Below are 15,454 nucleotides of genomic sequence, written 5' to 3'. Positions count from 1 at the left end.
CAATAAAATGCTAAGAATAAATCAACACCTTTCAATAACAACTCTTAATGTTAAAGGCTTAAATTCCCCAATTAAAAGACACAGACTGGCTGACTGGATCAAAAAGCAGGACCCAACTATATGCTGCCTACAAGAGACCCACCTCACCCATAAAGATTCACACAGACTAAGAGTAAAAGGATGGAAAAAGATTTACCATGCAAACAGAAAAGAAAAACGAGCTGGAGTGGCTATTCTTATATCTGACAAAATAGACTTTAAACTAAAAACCATAAAAAGAGACAATGAGGGACACTACTTAATGATAAAAGGACTGATCCATCAAGAAGACATAACAATCATAAATATGTACGCACCCAATGTTGGAGCAGCCAGATTTATAAAACAAACTCTATTAGACCTAAAGAAGGAAATAGACACTAATACCATAATAGCAGGGGACCTGAACACTCCACTGTCAATATTAGACAGATCATCTAGGCAAAGAATCAGTAGAGAAACACAAGATCTAAACAAGACTCTAGACCAATTGGAATTGGCAGATATCTACAGAATATTCCACCCAACAACCTCAGAATATTCATTCTTCTCATCAGCACATGGATCATTCTCCAAGATAGATCACATATTAGGTCACAAATCAAGTCTCAATAAATTCAAAAAAATTGGAATTATCCCATGTATCTTCTCAGACCACAATGGATTAAAATTAGAAATTAATAACAAACAAAACTCTGGAAACTATACAAACACATGGAAATTAAACAGCATTCTACTTAATGACATATGGGTCCAAGAAGAAATCAAGCAGGAAATCAAAAAGTTTATTGAAACTAATGAAAACAATGATACATCATACCAAAACCTGTGGGATACTGCAAAAGCAGTATTGAGGGGAAAATTTATTGCATTAAATGCTCACTTCAGAAGAATGGAAAGATGGCAAGTGAACAACCTAACACTTCACCTTAAAGAACTAGAAAAACAAGAACAATCCAATCCTAAAGTTAGCAGACGGAAAGAAATCATTAAGATCAGAGCAGAACTGAATGAAATTGAAAACCAAAAAACAATTCAAAAGATCAACGAATCAAAAAGTTGGTTTTTTGAAAAGATAAATAAAATTGACAAACCATTAGCATGGCTAACAAAAAAAAGAAGAGAGAAGACTCAAATAACAAAAATTAGAAATGAAAAAGGCGATATTACAACTGATTCATCTGAAATACAAGGAATCATTCGAGACTACTATAAACAACTATACGCCAACAAATTTGAAAATCTGGAGGAAATGGATAAATTTCTGGACACACACAAGCTCTCAAAACTGAACCGTGAAGACGTAGAAAATTTGAACAGACCAATAACAATAAAGGAGATTGAAGCTGTTATCAGAAGGCTCCCAACAAAGAAAAGCCCAGGACCAGATGGATTCACAGCAGAATTTTACCAAACATTCAAAGAGGAATTGACACCGATTCTTTACAAACTATTCCAAAAGATTGAAACGGACGCAAATCTCCCAAACTCATTCTATGAAGCAAACATCATCCTGATACCAAAACCAGGTAAAGATATAACCAAAAAAGAAAACTACAGGCCGATATCCTTGATGAATATAGATGCAAAAATCCTCACTAAAATACTAGCAAACAGAATACAGCAACACATACGAAAAATTATTCATCACGATCAAGTGGGATTCATCCCAGGGATGCAAGGTTGGTTCAACATACGCAAATCAATAAATGTGATACACCATATTAATAAACTCAAACACAAGGACCATATGATCATCTCTATAGATGCTGAAAAAGCATTTGATAAAGTTCAGCACTCATTCATGACAAAGACCCTCTATAAGTTAGGTATAGAGGGAAAGTATCTCAACATAATTAAAGCCATATATGCCAAACCCACTGCCAATATCATCCTGAATGGGGAAAAGCTGAAAGCTTTTCCTTTAAGAACAGGCACTAGACAAGGATGCCCACTCTCACCACTCCTATTCAACATAGTGTTGGAAGTACTAGCCAGAGCAATCAGAGAAGAGAAGGAAATAAAGGGCATCCAGATTGGAAAAGATGAAGTCAAACTGTCCCTGTTTGCAGATGACATGATCCTATATATCGAACAGCCTAAAACCTCTACAAAAAAACTGTTGGAATTGATAAATGATTTCAGCACAGTAGCAGGATACAAAATCAACACACAAAAATCAGTAGCATTTCTTTTCTCCAATAGTGAACATGCAGAAGGAGAAATCAAGAAAGCCTGCCCATTTACAATAGCCACCAAAAAAATAAAATACTTAGGAATTGAGTTAACCAAGGAGGTGAAAAATCTCTATATTGAGAACTACAAGCCACTGCTGAGAGAAATTAGAGAGGATACAAGAAGATGGAAAGATATCCCATGCTCTTGGATTGGAAGAATCAACATAGTGAAAATGTCCATACTACCCAAAGTGATATACAAATTCAATGCAATCCCCATCAAAATTCCAAAGACATTTTTCTCAGAAATGGAAAAAACTATTCAGACATTTATATGGAACAATAAAAGACCACGAATAGCCAAAGCAATGCTGAGCAAAAGAAATAAAGCTGGAGGCATAACACTACCTGACTTTAAGCTATACTACAAAGCTATAATAACCAAAACAGTATGGTACTGGCATAAAAACAGACACACTGACCAATGGAATAGAATAGAGAATCCAGAAATCAACCCTCACACTTACTGCCATCTGATCTTTGACAAAGGCACCAAGCCTATTCACTGGGGAAGGGACTGCCTCTTCAGCAAGTGGTGCTGGGATAACTGGATATCGTTATGCAGGAGAATGAAACTAGATCCATACCTCTCACCATATACTAAAATCAACTCAAAATGGATTAAGGATTTAAATATACACCCTGAGACAATAAAACTTCTTAAAGAAAACATAGGGGAAACACTTCAGGAAATAGGACTGGGCACAGACTTCATGAATACGACCCCAAAAGCACGGGCAACCAAAGGAAAAATAAACAAATGGGATTATATCAAACTAAAAAGCTTCTGCACAGCAAAAGAAACAATTAAAAGAGTTAAAAGACAACCAACAGAGTGGGAGAAAATATTTGCAAAATATACATCTGACAAAGGATTAATATCCAGAATATATAAGGAACTCAAACAACTTTACAAGAAGAAAACAAGCAACCCAATTAAAAAATGGGCAAAAGAGCTGAATAGGCATTTCTTTAAGGAAGATATCCAAATGGCCAACAGACAAATGAAAAAATGCTCAACATCACTCAGCATCCGGGAAATGCAAATCAAAACCACATTGAGATACCATCTAACCCCAGTTAGGATGGCTAAAATCCAAAAGACTATGAACGATAAATGCTGGCGAGGCTGCGGAGAAAAAGGAACTCTCATACATTGTTGGTGGGACTGCAAAATGGTGCAGCCTCTATGGAAAATGGTATGGAGGTTCCTTAAACAATTGCAAATAGATCTACCATACGACCCAGCCATCCCACTGTTGGGAATATACCCAGAGGAATGGAAATCATCAAGTCGAAGGTATACCTGTTCCCCAATGTTCATCGCAGCACTCTTTACAATAGCCAAGAGTTGGAACCAGCCCAAATGCCCATCATCGGATGAGTGGATACGGAAAATGTGGTACATCTACACAATGGAATACTACTCAGCTATAAAAACGAATGAAATACTGCCATTTGCAACAACATGGATGGACCTCGAGAGAATTATATTAAGTGAAACAAGTCAGGCACAGAAAGAGAAATACCACATGTTCTCACTTATTGGTGGGAGCTAAAAATTAATATATAAATTCACACACACACATACACACATACACACACAAACCGGGGGGGGGGGGAAGAAGATATAATAACCACAATTATTTTAAGTTGATACAACAAACAAACAGAAAGGACATGGTTGGGGGGGAGGGGGGGAGGGAGAAGGGAGGGAGGTTTTGGTGATGGGGAGCATTAATCAGCTACAATGTATATCGACAAAATAAAATTTAAAAAAAAAAAAAAAAAAAAAAAAAAAAAAGTCAACTTCTTGTGCTTTTTTTTTTTTTTCTTTCCTTGCCATTTCACATTTACTTATTTATTTTATTATTTATTCCTTTACTTTGTTTTTGGCCACAAAGCAAGTCTTAATACATTTAAAAAGACTAAGATCATAGAAAATATGTTCTCTGACCACAATAACAGAAGGAAATTTAGAAAATTCACAAATATGTGTAAATTAAACAATACTCTCCTAAATAAACAATGGGTAAAAAGAAATATCACAGGGAAATTAGACAGTACACTGAGAATCAAATCAAAGCACAACATACCAAAATTTATAGGATGCAGGTCTCATGCAGTGTTTAGAGGAAAATATATACTTGTAAACACTTATATTAAAACTAAAGAAAATCTAAAATCAGTAATGTAAACTTCTACCTTAAGAAAATAGAAAAAAAAAAGAGCAAATTAAACCAAAAGCATATATAAGCAGGAAATTGTGGAAGATATTGACATTAATGAGATAGAAATAAAACTCATATATTTCAGAGGGCCAAAACCTATAGCATAGAAGGACCAAAGTGTAGAGGACCAAAGTCCTGTAGTTTAGAAGGACTGAAATCCTTAGTTTAAGCCTAAACCCAAACCTTTAGGAAAACACGTAGAAATGCTAAGATTAGGAAAGATCAGAAAACTTTCACAGGACTAAAGCCTTTGCCACAGATAAGAGAATTGAAGCACAGCAAAAAGTGATGGCTCTGGGGGTAGTTGCCCTTGGTGCAGCTAAACCTAAATGATGGGAAAGTATGTGAGCTAAAATTTTCAAGGATATTCTGCTAGTTAGTGGTTGGGGGACATTTCACATCTTACCCTAAGATGTTTCTTTGAGTTTCTTGGGGAGCTAAGCACTGCTAGGTGATTATGTCATTGTTTCTTTTTGTGCATCACATAGCTTAGTTTTATGACTCCTTCTGACGGTATATATTGCTTGAACTATTTTAAGTTATACCTGCTTTAACAAAGATTGTCATGGAGTCAGTTTGTTTATGTTTTCACTATGATTGATTAACCACCTGTGATTCTTCTGTAACTTTCTTGCCTTTACATTAAAAACTGAAGCAAAACCTGACTCAGGGCTGTGCCCGGGCTCTCTGCTCTTGAAGGAGTTTTCCCTGGGTGCAGTCCTTTTGAGCTTCCCATTGCTCTGAATACATGGGCTCTGAGTAATCTTTTGTGTCTCTGTTACTCTGCGAGAGGTGACAGGAAATAACAAAAATTAGAACAGAAATATATGAAATAAGGAATTAAAAAACAATAGAGTAAATCAACAAAACCAAAAGTTGATTCTTTAAAAAGATCAACAAAATATGAAAACCTTTATTTAGACTGACCAAGAAAAAAAAGATAGAAGACCAAAATTATTAAAATCAGAAATAAAGCAGAGGCATTATTACACTGTTACTGTGTTGTGTGTGTGTGTGTGTGTGTGTGTGTGTGTGTGTGTGTGTGTGTGTGAGAGAGAGAGAGAGAGAGTGAGAGAGAGAGAGAGAGTGTGAGAGAGAGAGAGAGAGAGAGAGAGAGATCTTGTTTCTTTCTCTTGTTTGGACTTTTGTTCTAGCAGTAGGTTTGGGTTTGGGTTTTGTTCTTTCTTGTGTACTTGTGGTAGTGATTATCGTTTTTTGGATTCCAGATGCAGGACTTCCTCAAGGATCTCTTGTAGGGCTGGTGGTGTGGTGGTGAACTCCTGCAGTTTTTGTTTGTCTGGAAAATATGTTATTTCACCTCATTTCTGAAGGGTAGGCTTGCTGGGGATAGTATTATTGGCTGGCAGTTTTTTTCTTTCAGTATTTTAAATATATCATCCCATTTTCTTCTGGCCTGTAAAGTTCCTGTTAGTCTGATAGGGGCTCCCTTGCAGGTGACTAGATGCTTTTCTCTTACTTCTTTTAAGATTCTCTCTTTGTCTTTGAGCTTTTCCAGTTTGACTATAATGTGTCTTGGAGAGGATCTTTTTGGGTTGAATCTGTTTGGGAATCTTTGAGCCTCCTGGATCTGAAGGTTCATGTCTCTCCCTATAACTGAGAAGTTTTCTGCTATTATTTCATTAAATAAATTTTCCATGCCTTTTCCTTTCTCCTCCTCTTCTGGGACACCCATGGTTCGAATGTTTGCAGGCTTAAGGTTATCTGCTAGCTCTGTTAGATTTCCTTCATTTTTTTAAAAAATATTTTTTCTGTTTGCCTGGGTTATTTCTAAAAGACTATCTTTAAGATCAGAAATTCTTTCTTCTGCTTGTTCTAGCCTGCTGCATAAGCTCTTGGTTGTGTTTTTTATTTCACTGAGTGAATCTTTCAGTTCCATGAGTTCTGCTAGATTCTTTTTTAATGTATTAATCTCTTTGTAAGTTTCCTCTTTCATATCCTGGATTTTATTTCTTATTTTCTTTATGTTGTCTAACTGAGTCTCCTCAGTGAGTTTCCTTAAGATTGTTGCTCAGAATTCTTTTGCAGTAATTTCAAGGATTTCTGGCTCTATAGGGTCTGGTATTTGAGAATTACTGTATTCTTTTGGTGATGTCATATTTTCTTGGGTTTTCCTATTTCTGGTATCTGTATGTTGCTGTCTGGTCATCTACCAGAGAAATTGCTTCTTCTGTTACCCTGAAGTAGACTTTTACAAGACAGACACACTCTTCTTTTTCCAGTCTCCACTGGTAGCTCTCCTTGTGTCAGTGCAGTCAATTGTCTGGTGGGCCACCTGCATGGTAATGTGGCTACTGCTGTGGTGTTGCCACTTTTGCAGCAGTTACAATTTTGGCTGTGTTAGTGGCTATGGTGGGCCACCCACTCAGAAGAGGTGTTTTTGGTGTGCTCCTTGCCTGATTCCAGGTTGGAGATGCTGCCCTCAGCTCCTGCCTTAGGACCCTATGGTGCTTCCAAGCAGAGGGGGCTGCCCTAAGCTCCTCCAGTTTCCTGTGCTTTAAGGGTAGATTTTGTGCTATAGACTTGTAAGAGATGAGGCCAGAAAATTAGACAGTGGGTGATGCCCTTCTACATCCTGTAGATAATGGCGTGAGTGTTTGTGAGGGGCATCGGTGGGTATTAAGCAGTTGGGGTATGAGCAAATTTGTGTTTTCTGATGATTATATAACATTTATCCAGATTGTGATGTATAAAGGTGGCAGGGACACCCCTTGGTGTCAAGCAAGAGATGAGCATTGTCTGAATCTGAGTGGCGACAGGTGGGAGAGCAAAGGGCCTGAAATTGTGGTGAAAGAACATAACACAGTGAAAGAAGGAAAGAGCACAGATGTGAATTCTTGGTCTCTTATTGTTTGCAAAACTTTCTGAAATTCACATAACTTTCCAAATGTCAGTTTAACCTTTTGTTGAATGAGAGCAGCAGAAGCTCCACCTTTCTCACAGGATTGTTTGAGGCTACAAATGAGATAAGGAATGGAAAATTGCTTAGTATTTTATGAAATGCTATACATGCATTGGGGATGATTAATACCATTATAGGAAATAACAGATGATATAAGGTTACTTCAGATTTAAGATTTAAAAATGCTTGATTTTCTCTCCAAAATAGGGGTCGACACATAATATGCCAGGACTTTGGAAACCACCACTGACTTATGGTTTCATCCTTACAGACTTGTTGGTTTGGAACAGCAATGGAAGCGTTGGCTGTGCAAATTTTTGATGCTATCACAATCCCCAGAAGTCCATAAACCAATGGTGGTAATACTAGTGATACTGAGAATGGGGACACTGTCCATCCCCACACCGCAGACATTTTTCACGTAGAATATATGTAATGCCAGGTCCTCAGGTGTGGATACACATGGGTATACCTCAAGCTTCCCCATTCCTAATGACCCTGTGTATGAAGAAGATAAAATCAAGGAGACAAGTGTGCACGTAGACACGAGAACAGAGAAAAAGAGGAAAAATATATTTTTTCCTAGAATGGGGAAGCTCATATTTCTCACGAGGTCTGCAGTGGGAAGTGTAACCAGGAAACATGTGAAGTTAGTGAAATAGCTTTTCAATACTTGCATTTCTGCCTTTTACTTTTCCTCTGTCTCTCCTATGTGAGTGCACTCATATGGAGCTTCCTTGTTTTATCTCTTACATTTAAGTGTTTGATCCATTTTGAGTAATTTTTGTGTATGGTGTGAGGTTGGAGTGCACCTACATTCTTTTTTGCATATAGATATCCAGTTGTCCCAGCAACACTTATTGATGATGCTAGTCTTTCTTGGTTGAATGGCCTTGGCACCCTTGTTGAAAATCAACTGAACACAGACACATGGGTTTACTTCTGGACTTTCAATTCTATTCCATTGGTCAATGTGTTCATCCTCATGCCAGCACCACACTGTTCTGACCACACACTTCCATTTTTGTGGTAGTGTGGGGTGGGGACTGTGGATGACTGGCCTTGCTCCTTGACACCAAACTCTGCCAAATGGCTTGTTTTGCTCCATGGAATGTAAGCAGATTGACACAAGCAAAATTCTGAAATGGGCTTGTGTACTGGGACTTGTTCTCTCATGCCTCTGCCATCAGCATGAGAACATGCCCAAGCTAGCTTGCTGGAAGAAAAGACACGTGAAGAAGAGCCAAGTCACCTAGTAGCCCTAGCAAAGGCCAGACTACATCATATATCACCAGCTAGAAAGCTCTCAGTCACAGGAGCAAGCCCAACCCCAATCATCAAATTGCCTAACTCATCTCTTGTTAATCCCAGCCTTACAGGATTTTGTCGTTGATCATTATACAACAGAAGCTAACTAATACACTGGCTGAAACTTTTCTCCCAATCTTGGAAGAATCTCTGGCCTTAGTAGGCTGAGAAGTTTCAGGCCTCCCTGCCCAAGGAGAGGTTCCTGGTTTCTCCCTGGCTTGGAAAGCAGTGTAGGAGAGTGGTTAAAAGTAACAATTTTGTCATCAAAACCTGTCTTGTCATAAGAAAGGTGTGCACGTGGATTCTAATTCTGGCATACACAAGCTCACAGGCTCTGTATGGTTTTAGGAAGTTTACTTTCCTTCTCTGATTCTGAGTTCTAGTTTCCATAAAAGGAGGACAAAATACTTGTTTTAAGTGATAACTTTAAGTATTAAATAAATGTATGTGCGGCATTTAGCACGAGGCCTGGAAAATAGTAAGCACCTTTGTTAATTATGCTTCGTTGTTGTTATTGTTATTATTCTAAGGGAAAGAACACTTCCCAAGGGGAAGATACCCTAGGTCCACCTTACAACAATAGACTAATAAGGTTTCCAAAAACTAAGACCCCACTGTGGAAACATCATGAAAGAGTAATTAGGGCCAAATGTTGTAGGAAAAAGATAACAAAAGAAGACATAACTTTAGTAATATAGCAAAAAAGATACAAGCAATAGGATGATAGCCCCTTTATAATCCTCCTTCATCAGACTTTAAATCACGTTCTCTCGCCCCATGGTCCACAGGACAATCAAACTTGACCACCATCACTGCTGCCCCTCATCAAGGTGCAACCAATTGGAAAAGGTGAAATCTACCCTGAAACATAGTGTAACATATAAATCTCTGCCAAAATTCTCATTTTAAGAACTTAAGGATCAGTTCCTAAAGTGTTCCTCCAATATTTTCCCTTGGTAATTTTACAGTTTCAGTTCTTATACTTAAGTCTAATCCATTTCGAGTTGATTTTAGTATATGGTGAGAGATGCATGTCTAGTTTTGTTCTTCTGCATATGGATATCCAAGTTTCCTAGCACCATTTATTGAAGAAGCAGTCGTTTCCACAGCGTATGTTTTTGTCTCTTTGTCAAGTATCAGATGGCTGTAAGCCTGAGGGGTGATTTCGGGGTTCTCTGTTTTGCTCCACTGGTCTGAATGTCTATTTTTATGCCAGTACCATGCTGTTTTGGTTACCATAGGTTTGTAGTATAATTTGAAGTTGGGTAGTGTTATGCCTCTGACTTTATGTTTCTTTGCTCAGGATTGCTTTGGCTATTCAGGGTCTTTTGTTGTTCCATATGAATATTGAGACTGTTTTTTCCATTTCTGTGAAGAATGTCATTGGTATTTTGATGGGGATTGCATTGAATCTGTAGATTGCTTTGGGTAGTATAGACATTTCCACAATGTTAATTCTTCCAATCCAAGAGCACAGAATGTCTTTCCATCATTTTGTGTCTTAATTTCTTTCAACAGTGGTTTGTAGTTCTCATTGTAGAGATCTTTCACCTTCTTGGTTAAACTGATTCCTAGGTATTTTTTTTTGTGTGTGACTGTTGTAAATGGGCTTACATTCTTAATTTCTCTTTCTGTTAGCTCATTACTGGAGAACATAAATGCAACTGATTTGGGAACATTTATTTTGTATCCTGCAATGTTACCGAAATTATTAAATAGCTCTAAGAGTTTTTTGATAGAGTCTTTAGGTTTTTCTATATATAGTATCATGTCATCGGCAAATAAGAATTGTTCAGGAACTAGCTATGAGCACAGACTTTATGAACATGAGCCCAAAAGCACAAGCAGCAAAAGAAAAAATAAACAAATGGGACTATATTAAACTGAAAAGCTTCTGCACAGCAAAGGAAACAATCAACAGAGTGAAATGACAACTCATAGAGTAGGAGAACATTTTTGCTAACTACGCATCTGACAAGGGATTAATATCCAGAATATACAAGGAACTCAAGCAATTATACAGTAGAAAACCAAATCACCCAATTCAGAAGGGGACAAAGGAACTGAATAGACATTTTTCAAAAGAAGACATACAAATGGCCCACAGGTACATGAAAAAATGCTCAACATCACTTGTCATCAGGGAAATGCAAATTAAAACCACATTGAGATATCGTCTCATGCCAGTTAGACTGGCTATAATCAAAAAGACAGAGACTAACAAATGCTGGTGAGGATGTGGAGAGAAGGGAACATTACTGCACTGTTGGTGGGACTGTAAATTAGTACAGCCACTATGGAAAACATATGGAGGTTTCTCAAACAGCTACAGATAGATCCTCCATATGATCCAGCAATTCCACTTCTGGGTATATACCTAGAGGAATAGAAATCATCATGTGCAGGAAGGGATACCTGCACTCCCATGTTCATCGCAGCCCTGTTCACAATAGCCAAGATATGGAACGAACATAAATGTCCATCAATGGATGATTGGATAAGGAAAATATACCATGGACTACTACTCTGCCATAAAAAAGAATGAAGTTCTCCCACTTGCAACAACATGGCTGAGCTTGGAGAAACTTAAGTTGAGTGAAATAAGCAAAGCACAGAGGGGTAAGTGCTGTGTGTACTCTCCCATAAGTGGGAGCTAAGAGATACAGAAGAAAGGAAAGAAAGACCACAGTGGCTCATTGGACTTGCAGGGGTAGAGATCATCGCTAGGGATGCAATGTGGAGTGGGGAAAGAGGGATGGGGAGGGAGGTCGGGGATAATTGAGGGGATAATTGGGTGGGGGGACATGCGATATAATCACAATTTGTGGTAATGGACAGGCTGCCAGTTTGGATCTGGCCATCACATCTTAGGCACGAGTGGTGACAATTTGCTTTGTACCCCATGAATATTCATAACCAGTAAAAACAAAATAAAACATTAAAAAAAGAAAGAAAGAAAGAACTTAAGGATCAGAGAGAAAAATATTTTTTTCAAACGCCATGTGTTGTTCTTCATATTAAGGTTCAGAGCAAAGTTTTTGGACCCCTGAGTAAGGCAGACCCCCCAAAAAGAAGCACAATAGCTGATACCAGGAAGGCTTTCAATAAATGGTTATTGAGTTGAATTTTTGCCTAGTTTAAGGAAAGGAGGATACAGACAAAGAAGAGACCATGGACTGGTGGGAATGGAAAATAGTAAAACCACCTTGGAAACAGTTTGAAAATTTCTTACAATCATACACCTACCATATAATCTAGCCACTGCAGTCCTAGGTATTTACTTAACTGAAATAAAATTTTGCTCATGCAGAAACCTGTATGCATATGTTTATAGTGGCTTTATCCCAAATTGTCTCAAACTGGAAACAACCAAATATTCATTAAGTGATGAATGGATAAATAAATTGTGATACATCCTACAATGGAATACTACTCAGCAATAAAAAAGAGTGAAATCCTGATACAGACACCACCATAGAAGAACCTCAAGTTTTTTATGCTAAGTGAAAGAATCCAGACTTCCACTTTCACAGAATCAAACTAAATACTGTATGATTCTGTCCAGATGATACTCTGGAAAAAGTGAAACTATTGGGGCAGTGAACAGATCAATGACTGCCACAGCCTAAGGGTAGGAAAAAATGTGAGTGCCGTATTGCACTACATGAAGAGAAACAGAACTACTCAGTCATAGGAAATGGTAGAACCGTGTGATTCTCCACGGTTCAAGTCACACATGGATAATTCTTTTAATTCAAGTGACCATACTTTAAGAGGATCTTTGGTAAACCCAAGGGATCTGAAAAGAAAAAACAGTCTGAAAATAATGACCTCTAATTAGTGGTAAAATTAACTTCTTTTTTTTTTTTTAATTAGAAAAGAAAAATTTAAGGCAAGAAAACAAACTCTTAAGCACCCAAGGAATCGCAATCGCAATAAAGAAGACAGTACAGTCCAACCAGTGGTCAGACATTCCAGCAATCATACTGTGGGTAGCGTGTAACTAGAAGGCTGGTGGACCTTCTAATGGATTTGTTATGGAATGGATTGCTCAGTGAGGCGCAGATAGTGTTAATTGACCCCTACCATGTATTACAAATATTATTCGTCTATAATTCTGGGTTGTTCCTTTTCTCGTGGTTTCAACATTCCAGAGACTATAAAGTCTTCATTTCAAGTCTCTGGTGTCACATCGTAAGCAGACGTTAGGATCTAAAGTAAGTACACAAGGCATTTTGTCCTTGAAAATTCTATAGGAAGGAGCCATGATGGAGACCAGCATGGGCCTTGCTAAGTCCAACACAGCCAGTTTCTTCCTCTGGGACTGAAATAGATCGTTCTTCCTTTAGTGCAGCATCATCTGCAAAAGAAGCCATGATGCATAAGATCTTGCATCTTTAAACATTATGTTCATGCTCATGGCTAGGAGAGAACTGACAGGATATTGCTTTTTGCACGGAATGTGGGTAGAATCCCCCCAGTACCAACACCATAGTTTCTTCTCCTCTCCCACTTTTATATATATATGTATATATATATAATTGGGTTTATCCAAGTTAAAGACAACCATATGTTGACTCCATAGTAAATGAGGAGGTTTGAAAAACTTTTCAGTTAATGAATACTAATTAACAATTCACAGGACAGTAATTAAAGGGGTCACGTCCTTCACTATCCATTGTCCTAAGGTGAGCCCTGAGATGTGTTCGAGAGGCTCGGATTAATGAATTCAGTTCTAAGTATATTAAACCCTCTTTCCACCTCCCTCTCATTTTCCCTTGTGGCTATTCTCTCAAACTCCATCTCCCTTTCTTTGCCTTCGTTTCTATTGATTTCCCTAATTCCCTCTTTCTAAAACCTTTTCTCCTCTCTCTTCCTTTACTGCTCTTATGTGAAATTTAAATCCATATTCATTATGATTGGTAGCATTCTGACTCCAGTTTTTAAAATCATAAAGTCTTCTTTGAAGAAAGGCATTTGTTGAAAATTCCAAGTTATTCTGGAAAGACAATAATTAAAGTTAGTTTCTACAGGATAGGAGATAAAAATCATTGACACTACTTCACTGAGCCAGCCCTTCTCTCTGCGCAATTTAATTATCTAGTGCAACAAACCAGGTATCTGTCATGCCTGGCCACCTTAATGGAGCTTTGACACCAGGGATTTAATTAAGGTAGCAGATCTAAAAACAAACTTAGAAGTCAGACAATCTCTTTGGAGCATTAAGCATAAAAAATTTATTACTTAAGAGTGACATTTTTAAATGAGGTTTATTACTTTATTTCTAAATGGACCAAAACTTATTTCTGATGGCGATGCAGCAATTTTAGTTAACTAGTCAGTTTTTTTTTTTTTTTGGATAAATTAGGAAACCAAAAGCTACCAGGAAGAATACTTAAAGATTAAAAATAACCAACCAAACAAACAAAAACAAATTTAAAAACCACAAAAATGCAATTATTTATCCATATACAGAAAGCATATGCTAAAAGCTAGAAACAATCTTACACACCATTTAATTGAAGATTTTCATTGCATATTCACACACACACACAGTCACATTCACACACATACAAAACATATTATGTAAAATGAAAACTTAAAACTATATACATACATAGGACTTCAGTGGTTTGCTTAAGATCACACAACTAGTCGGCTGAGGCAGTAATGTTGTCAGAACTCAAGCCTTCCATTGCAAAATATAACACTCATGTTTATCGTGAGTCAGGCTTGCAGTTATCTTTAAGGACATCTTCAGTGAAGACGGGGTTATGTTGAACAATGTGGCATGGGGGAGCTCCTAGGGGCTGGCACTGTTCTATCTCTTGATTGAGATGTTAGGTACACGGATGTTCACTTTTGACAATGTCTTAGTCCTTTAGGCTGCTACAACAAAATACCGTATTCTGGGTAGCTTACAAACAGCAGAAATTTATTTCTCACAGTTCTGGGAGTTGGAAAGTCCAAGATCAAGGTGCCAGCAGATTTGATGTCTGGTGAGGGCCCAACTGCTGGCTCATAGACAGCTGTCTTTTCACTGTAACCTCCCATGGCAGAGGGGCAGGAGATCTCTCTGGGACCTCTTCTATAAGGGCACTAATACCATTCATGGAGGCCCTGCCCTCATGATCTCATTACCTTCCAAAGATCCCACCTCCAAATACTCTCACCTTGGGGATTAGGTTTCAACATATGAATTTTCAGGGACACATACATTCAGACCATAGCAGATAATTCCTTAAATTATATGTTTATGTTTTATTTACTTTTGTACATGTTATATATTTAGCAATCATTTATTTTTATTTATTTATTTTTTTTGAAAGATGACTGGTAAGGGGATCTTAACCCTTGACTTGGTGTTGTCAGCACTATACTCTCCCAAGTGAGCTAACCGGCCATCCCTATATAGGGATCCAAACCTGTGGCCTTGGTGTTATCAGCACCACACTCTTCCAAGTGAGCCATGGGCCAGCCCTATATTTAACAATCTTAAGAAGTCATATTATATATACATATCTGTATAGATATAGATATAAATATATTATATGTAGTAGTTATTTTTATATTGCATGTTATGTAATATATAAGTATATGAACATATCATATAGATAATTATGGACCTTATGTATGTGTGTGTATAGATGTATTATATGTCTGTATACATAAATGTGTGTATATACATGTATAGTGTTCATTGCTCAACAATGCAGTCT

The sequence above is a fragment of the Cynocephalus volans genome, chromosome 10 (genome assembly GCF_027409185.1).
Source record: "Cynocephalus volans isolate mCynVol1 chromosome 10, mCynVol1.pri, whole genome shotgun sequence".
Taxonomy (NCBI): domain Eukaryota; kingdom Metazoa; phylum Chordata; class Mammalia; order Dermoptera; family Cynocephalidae; genus Cynocephalus; species Cynocephalus volans.
The sequence above is the reverse complement of the archived record's forward strand: the minus strand, read 5'-3'. Positions refer to the sequence as shown.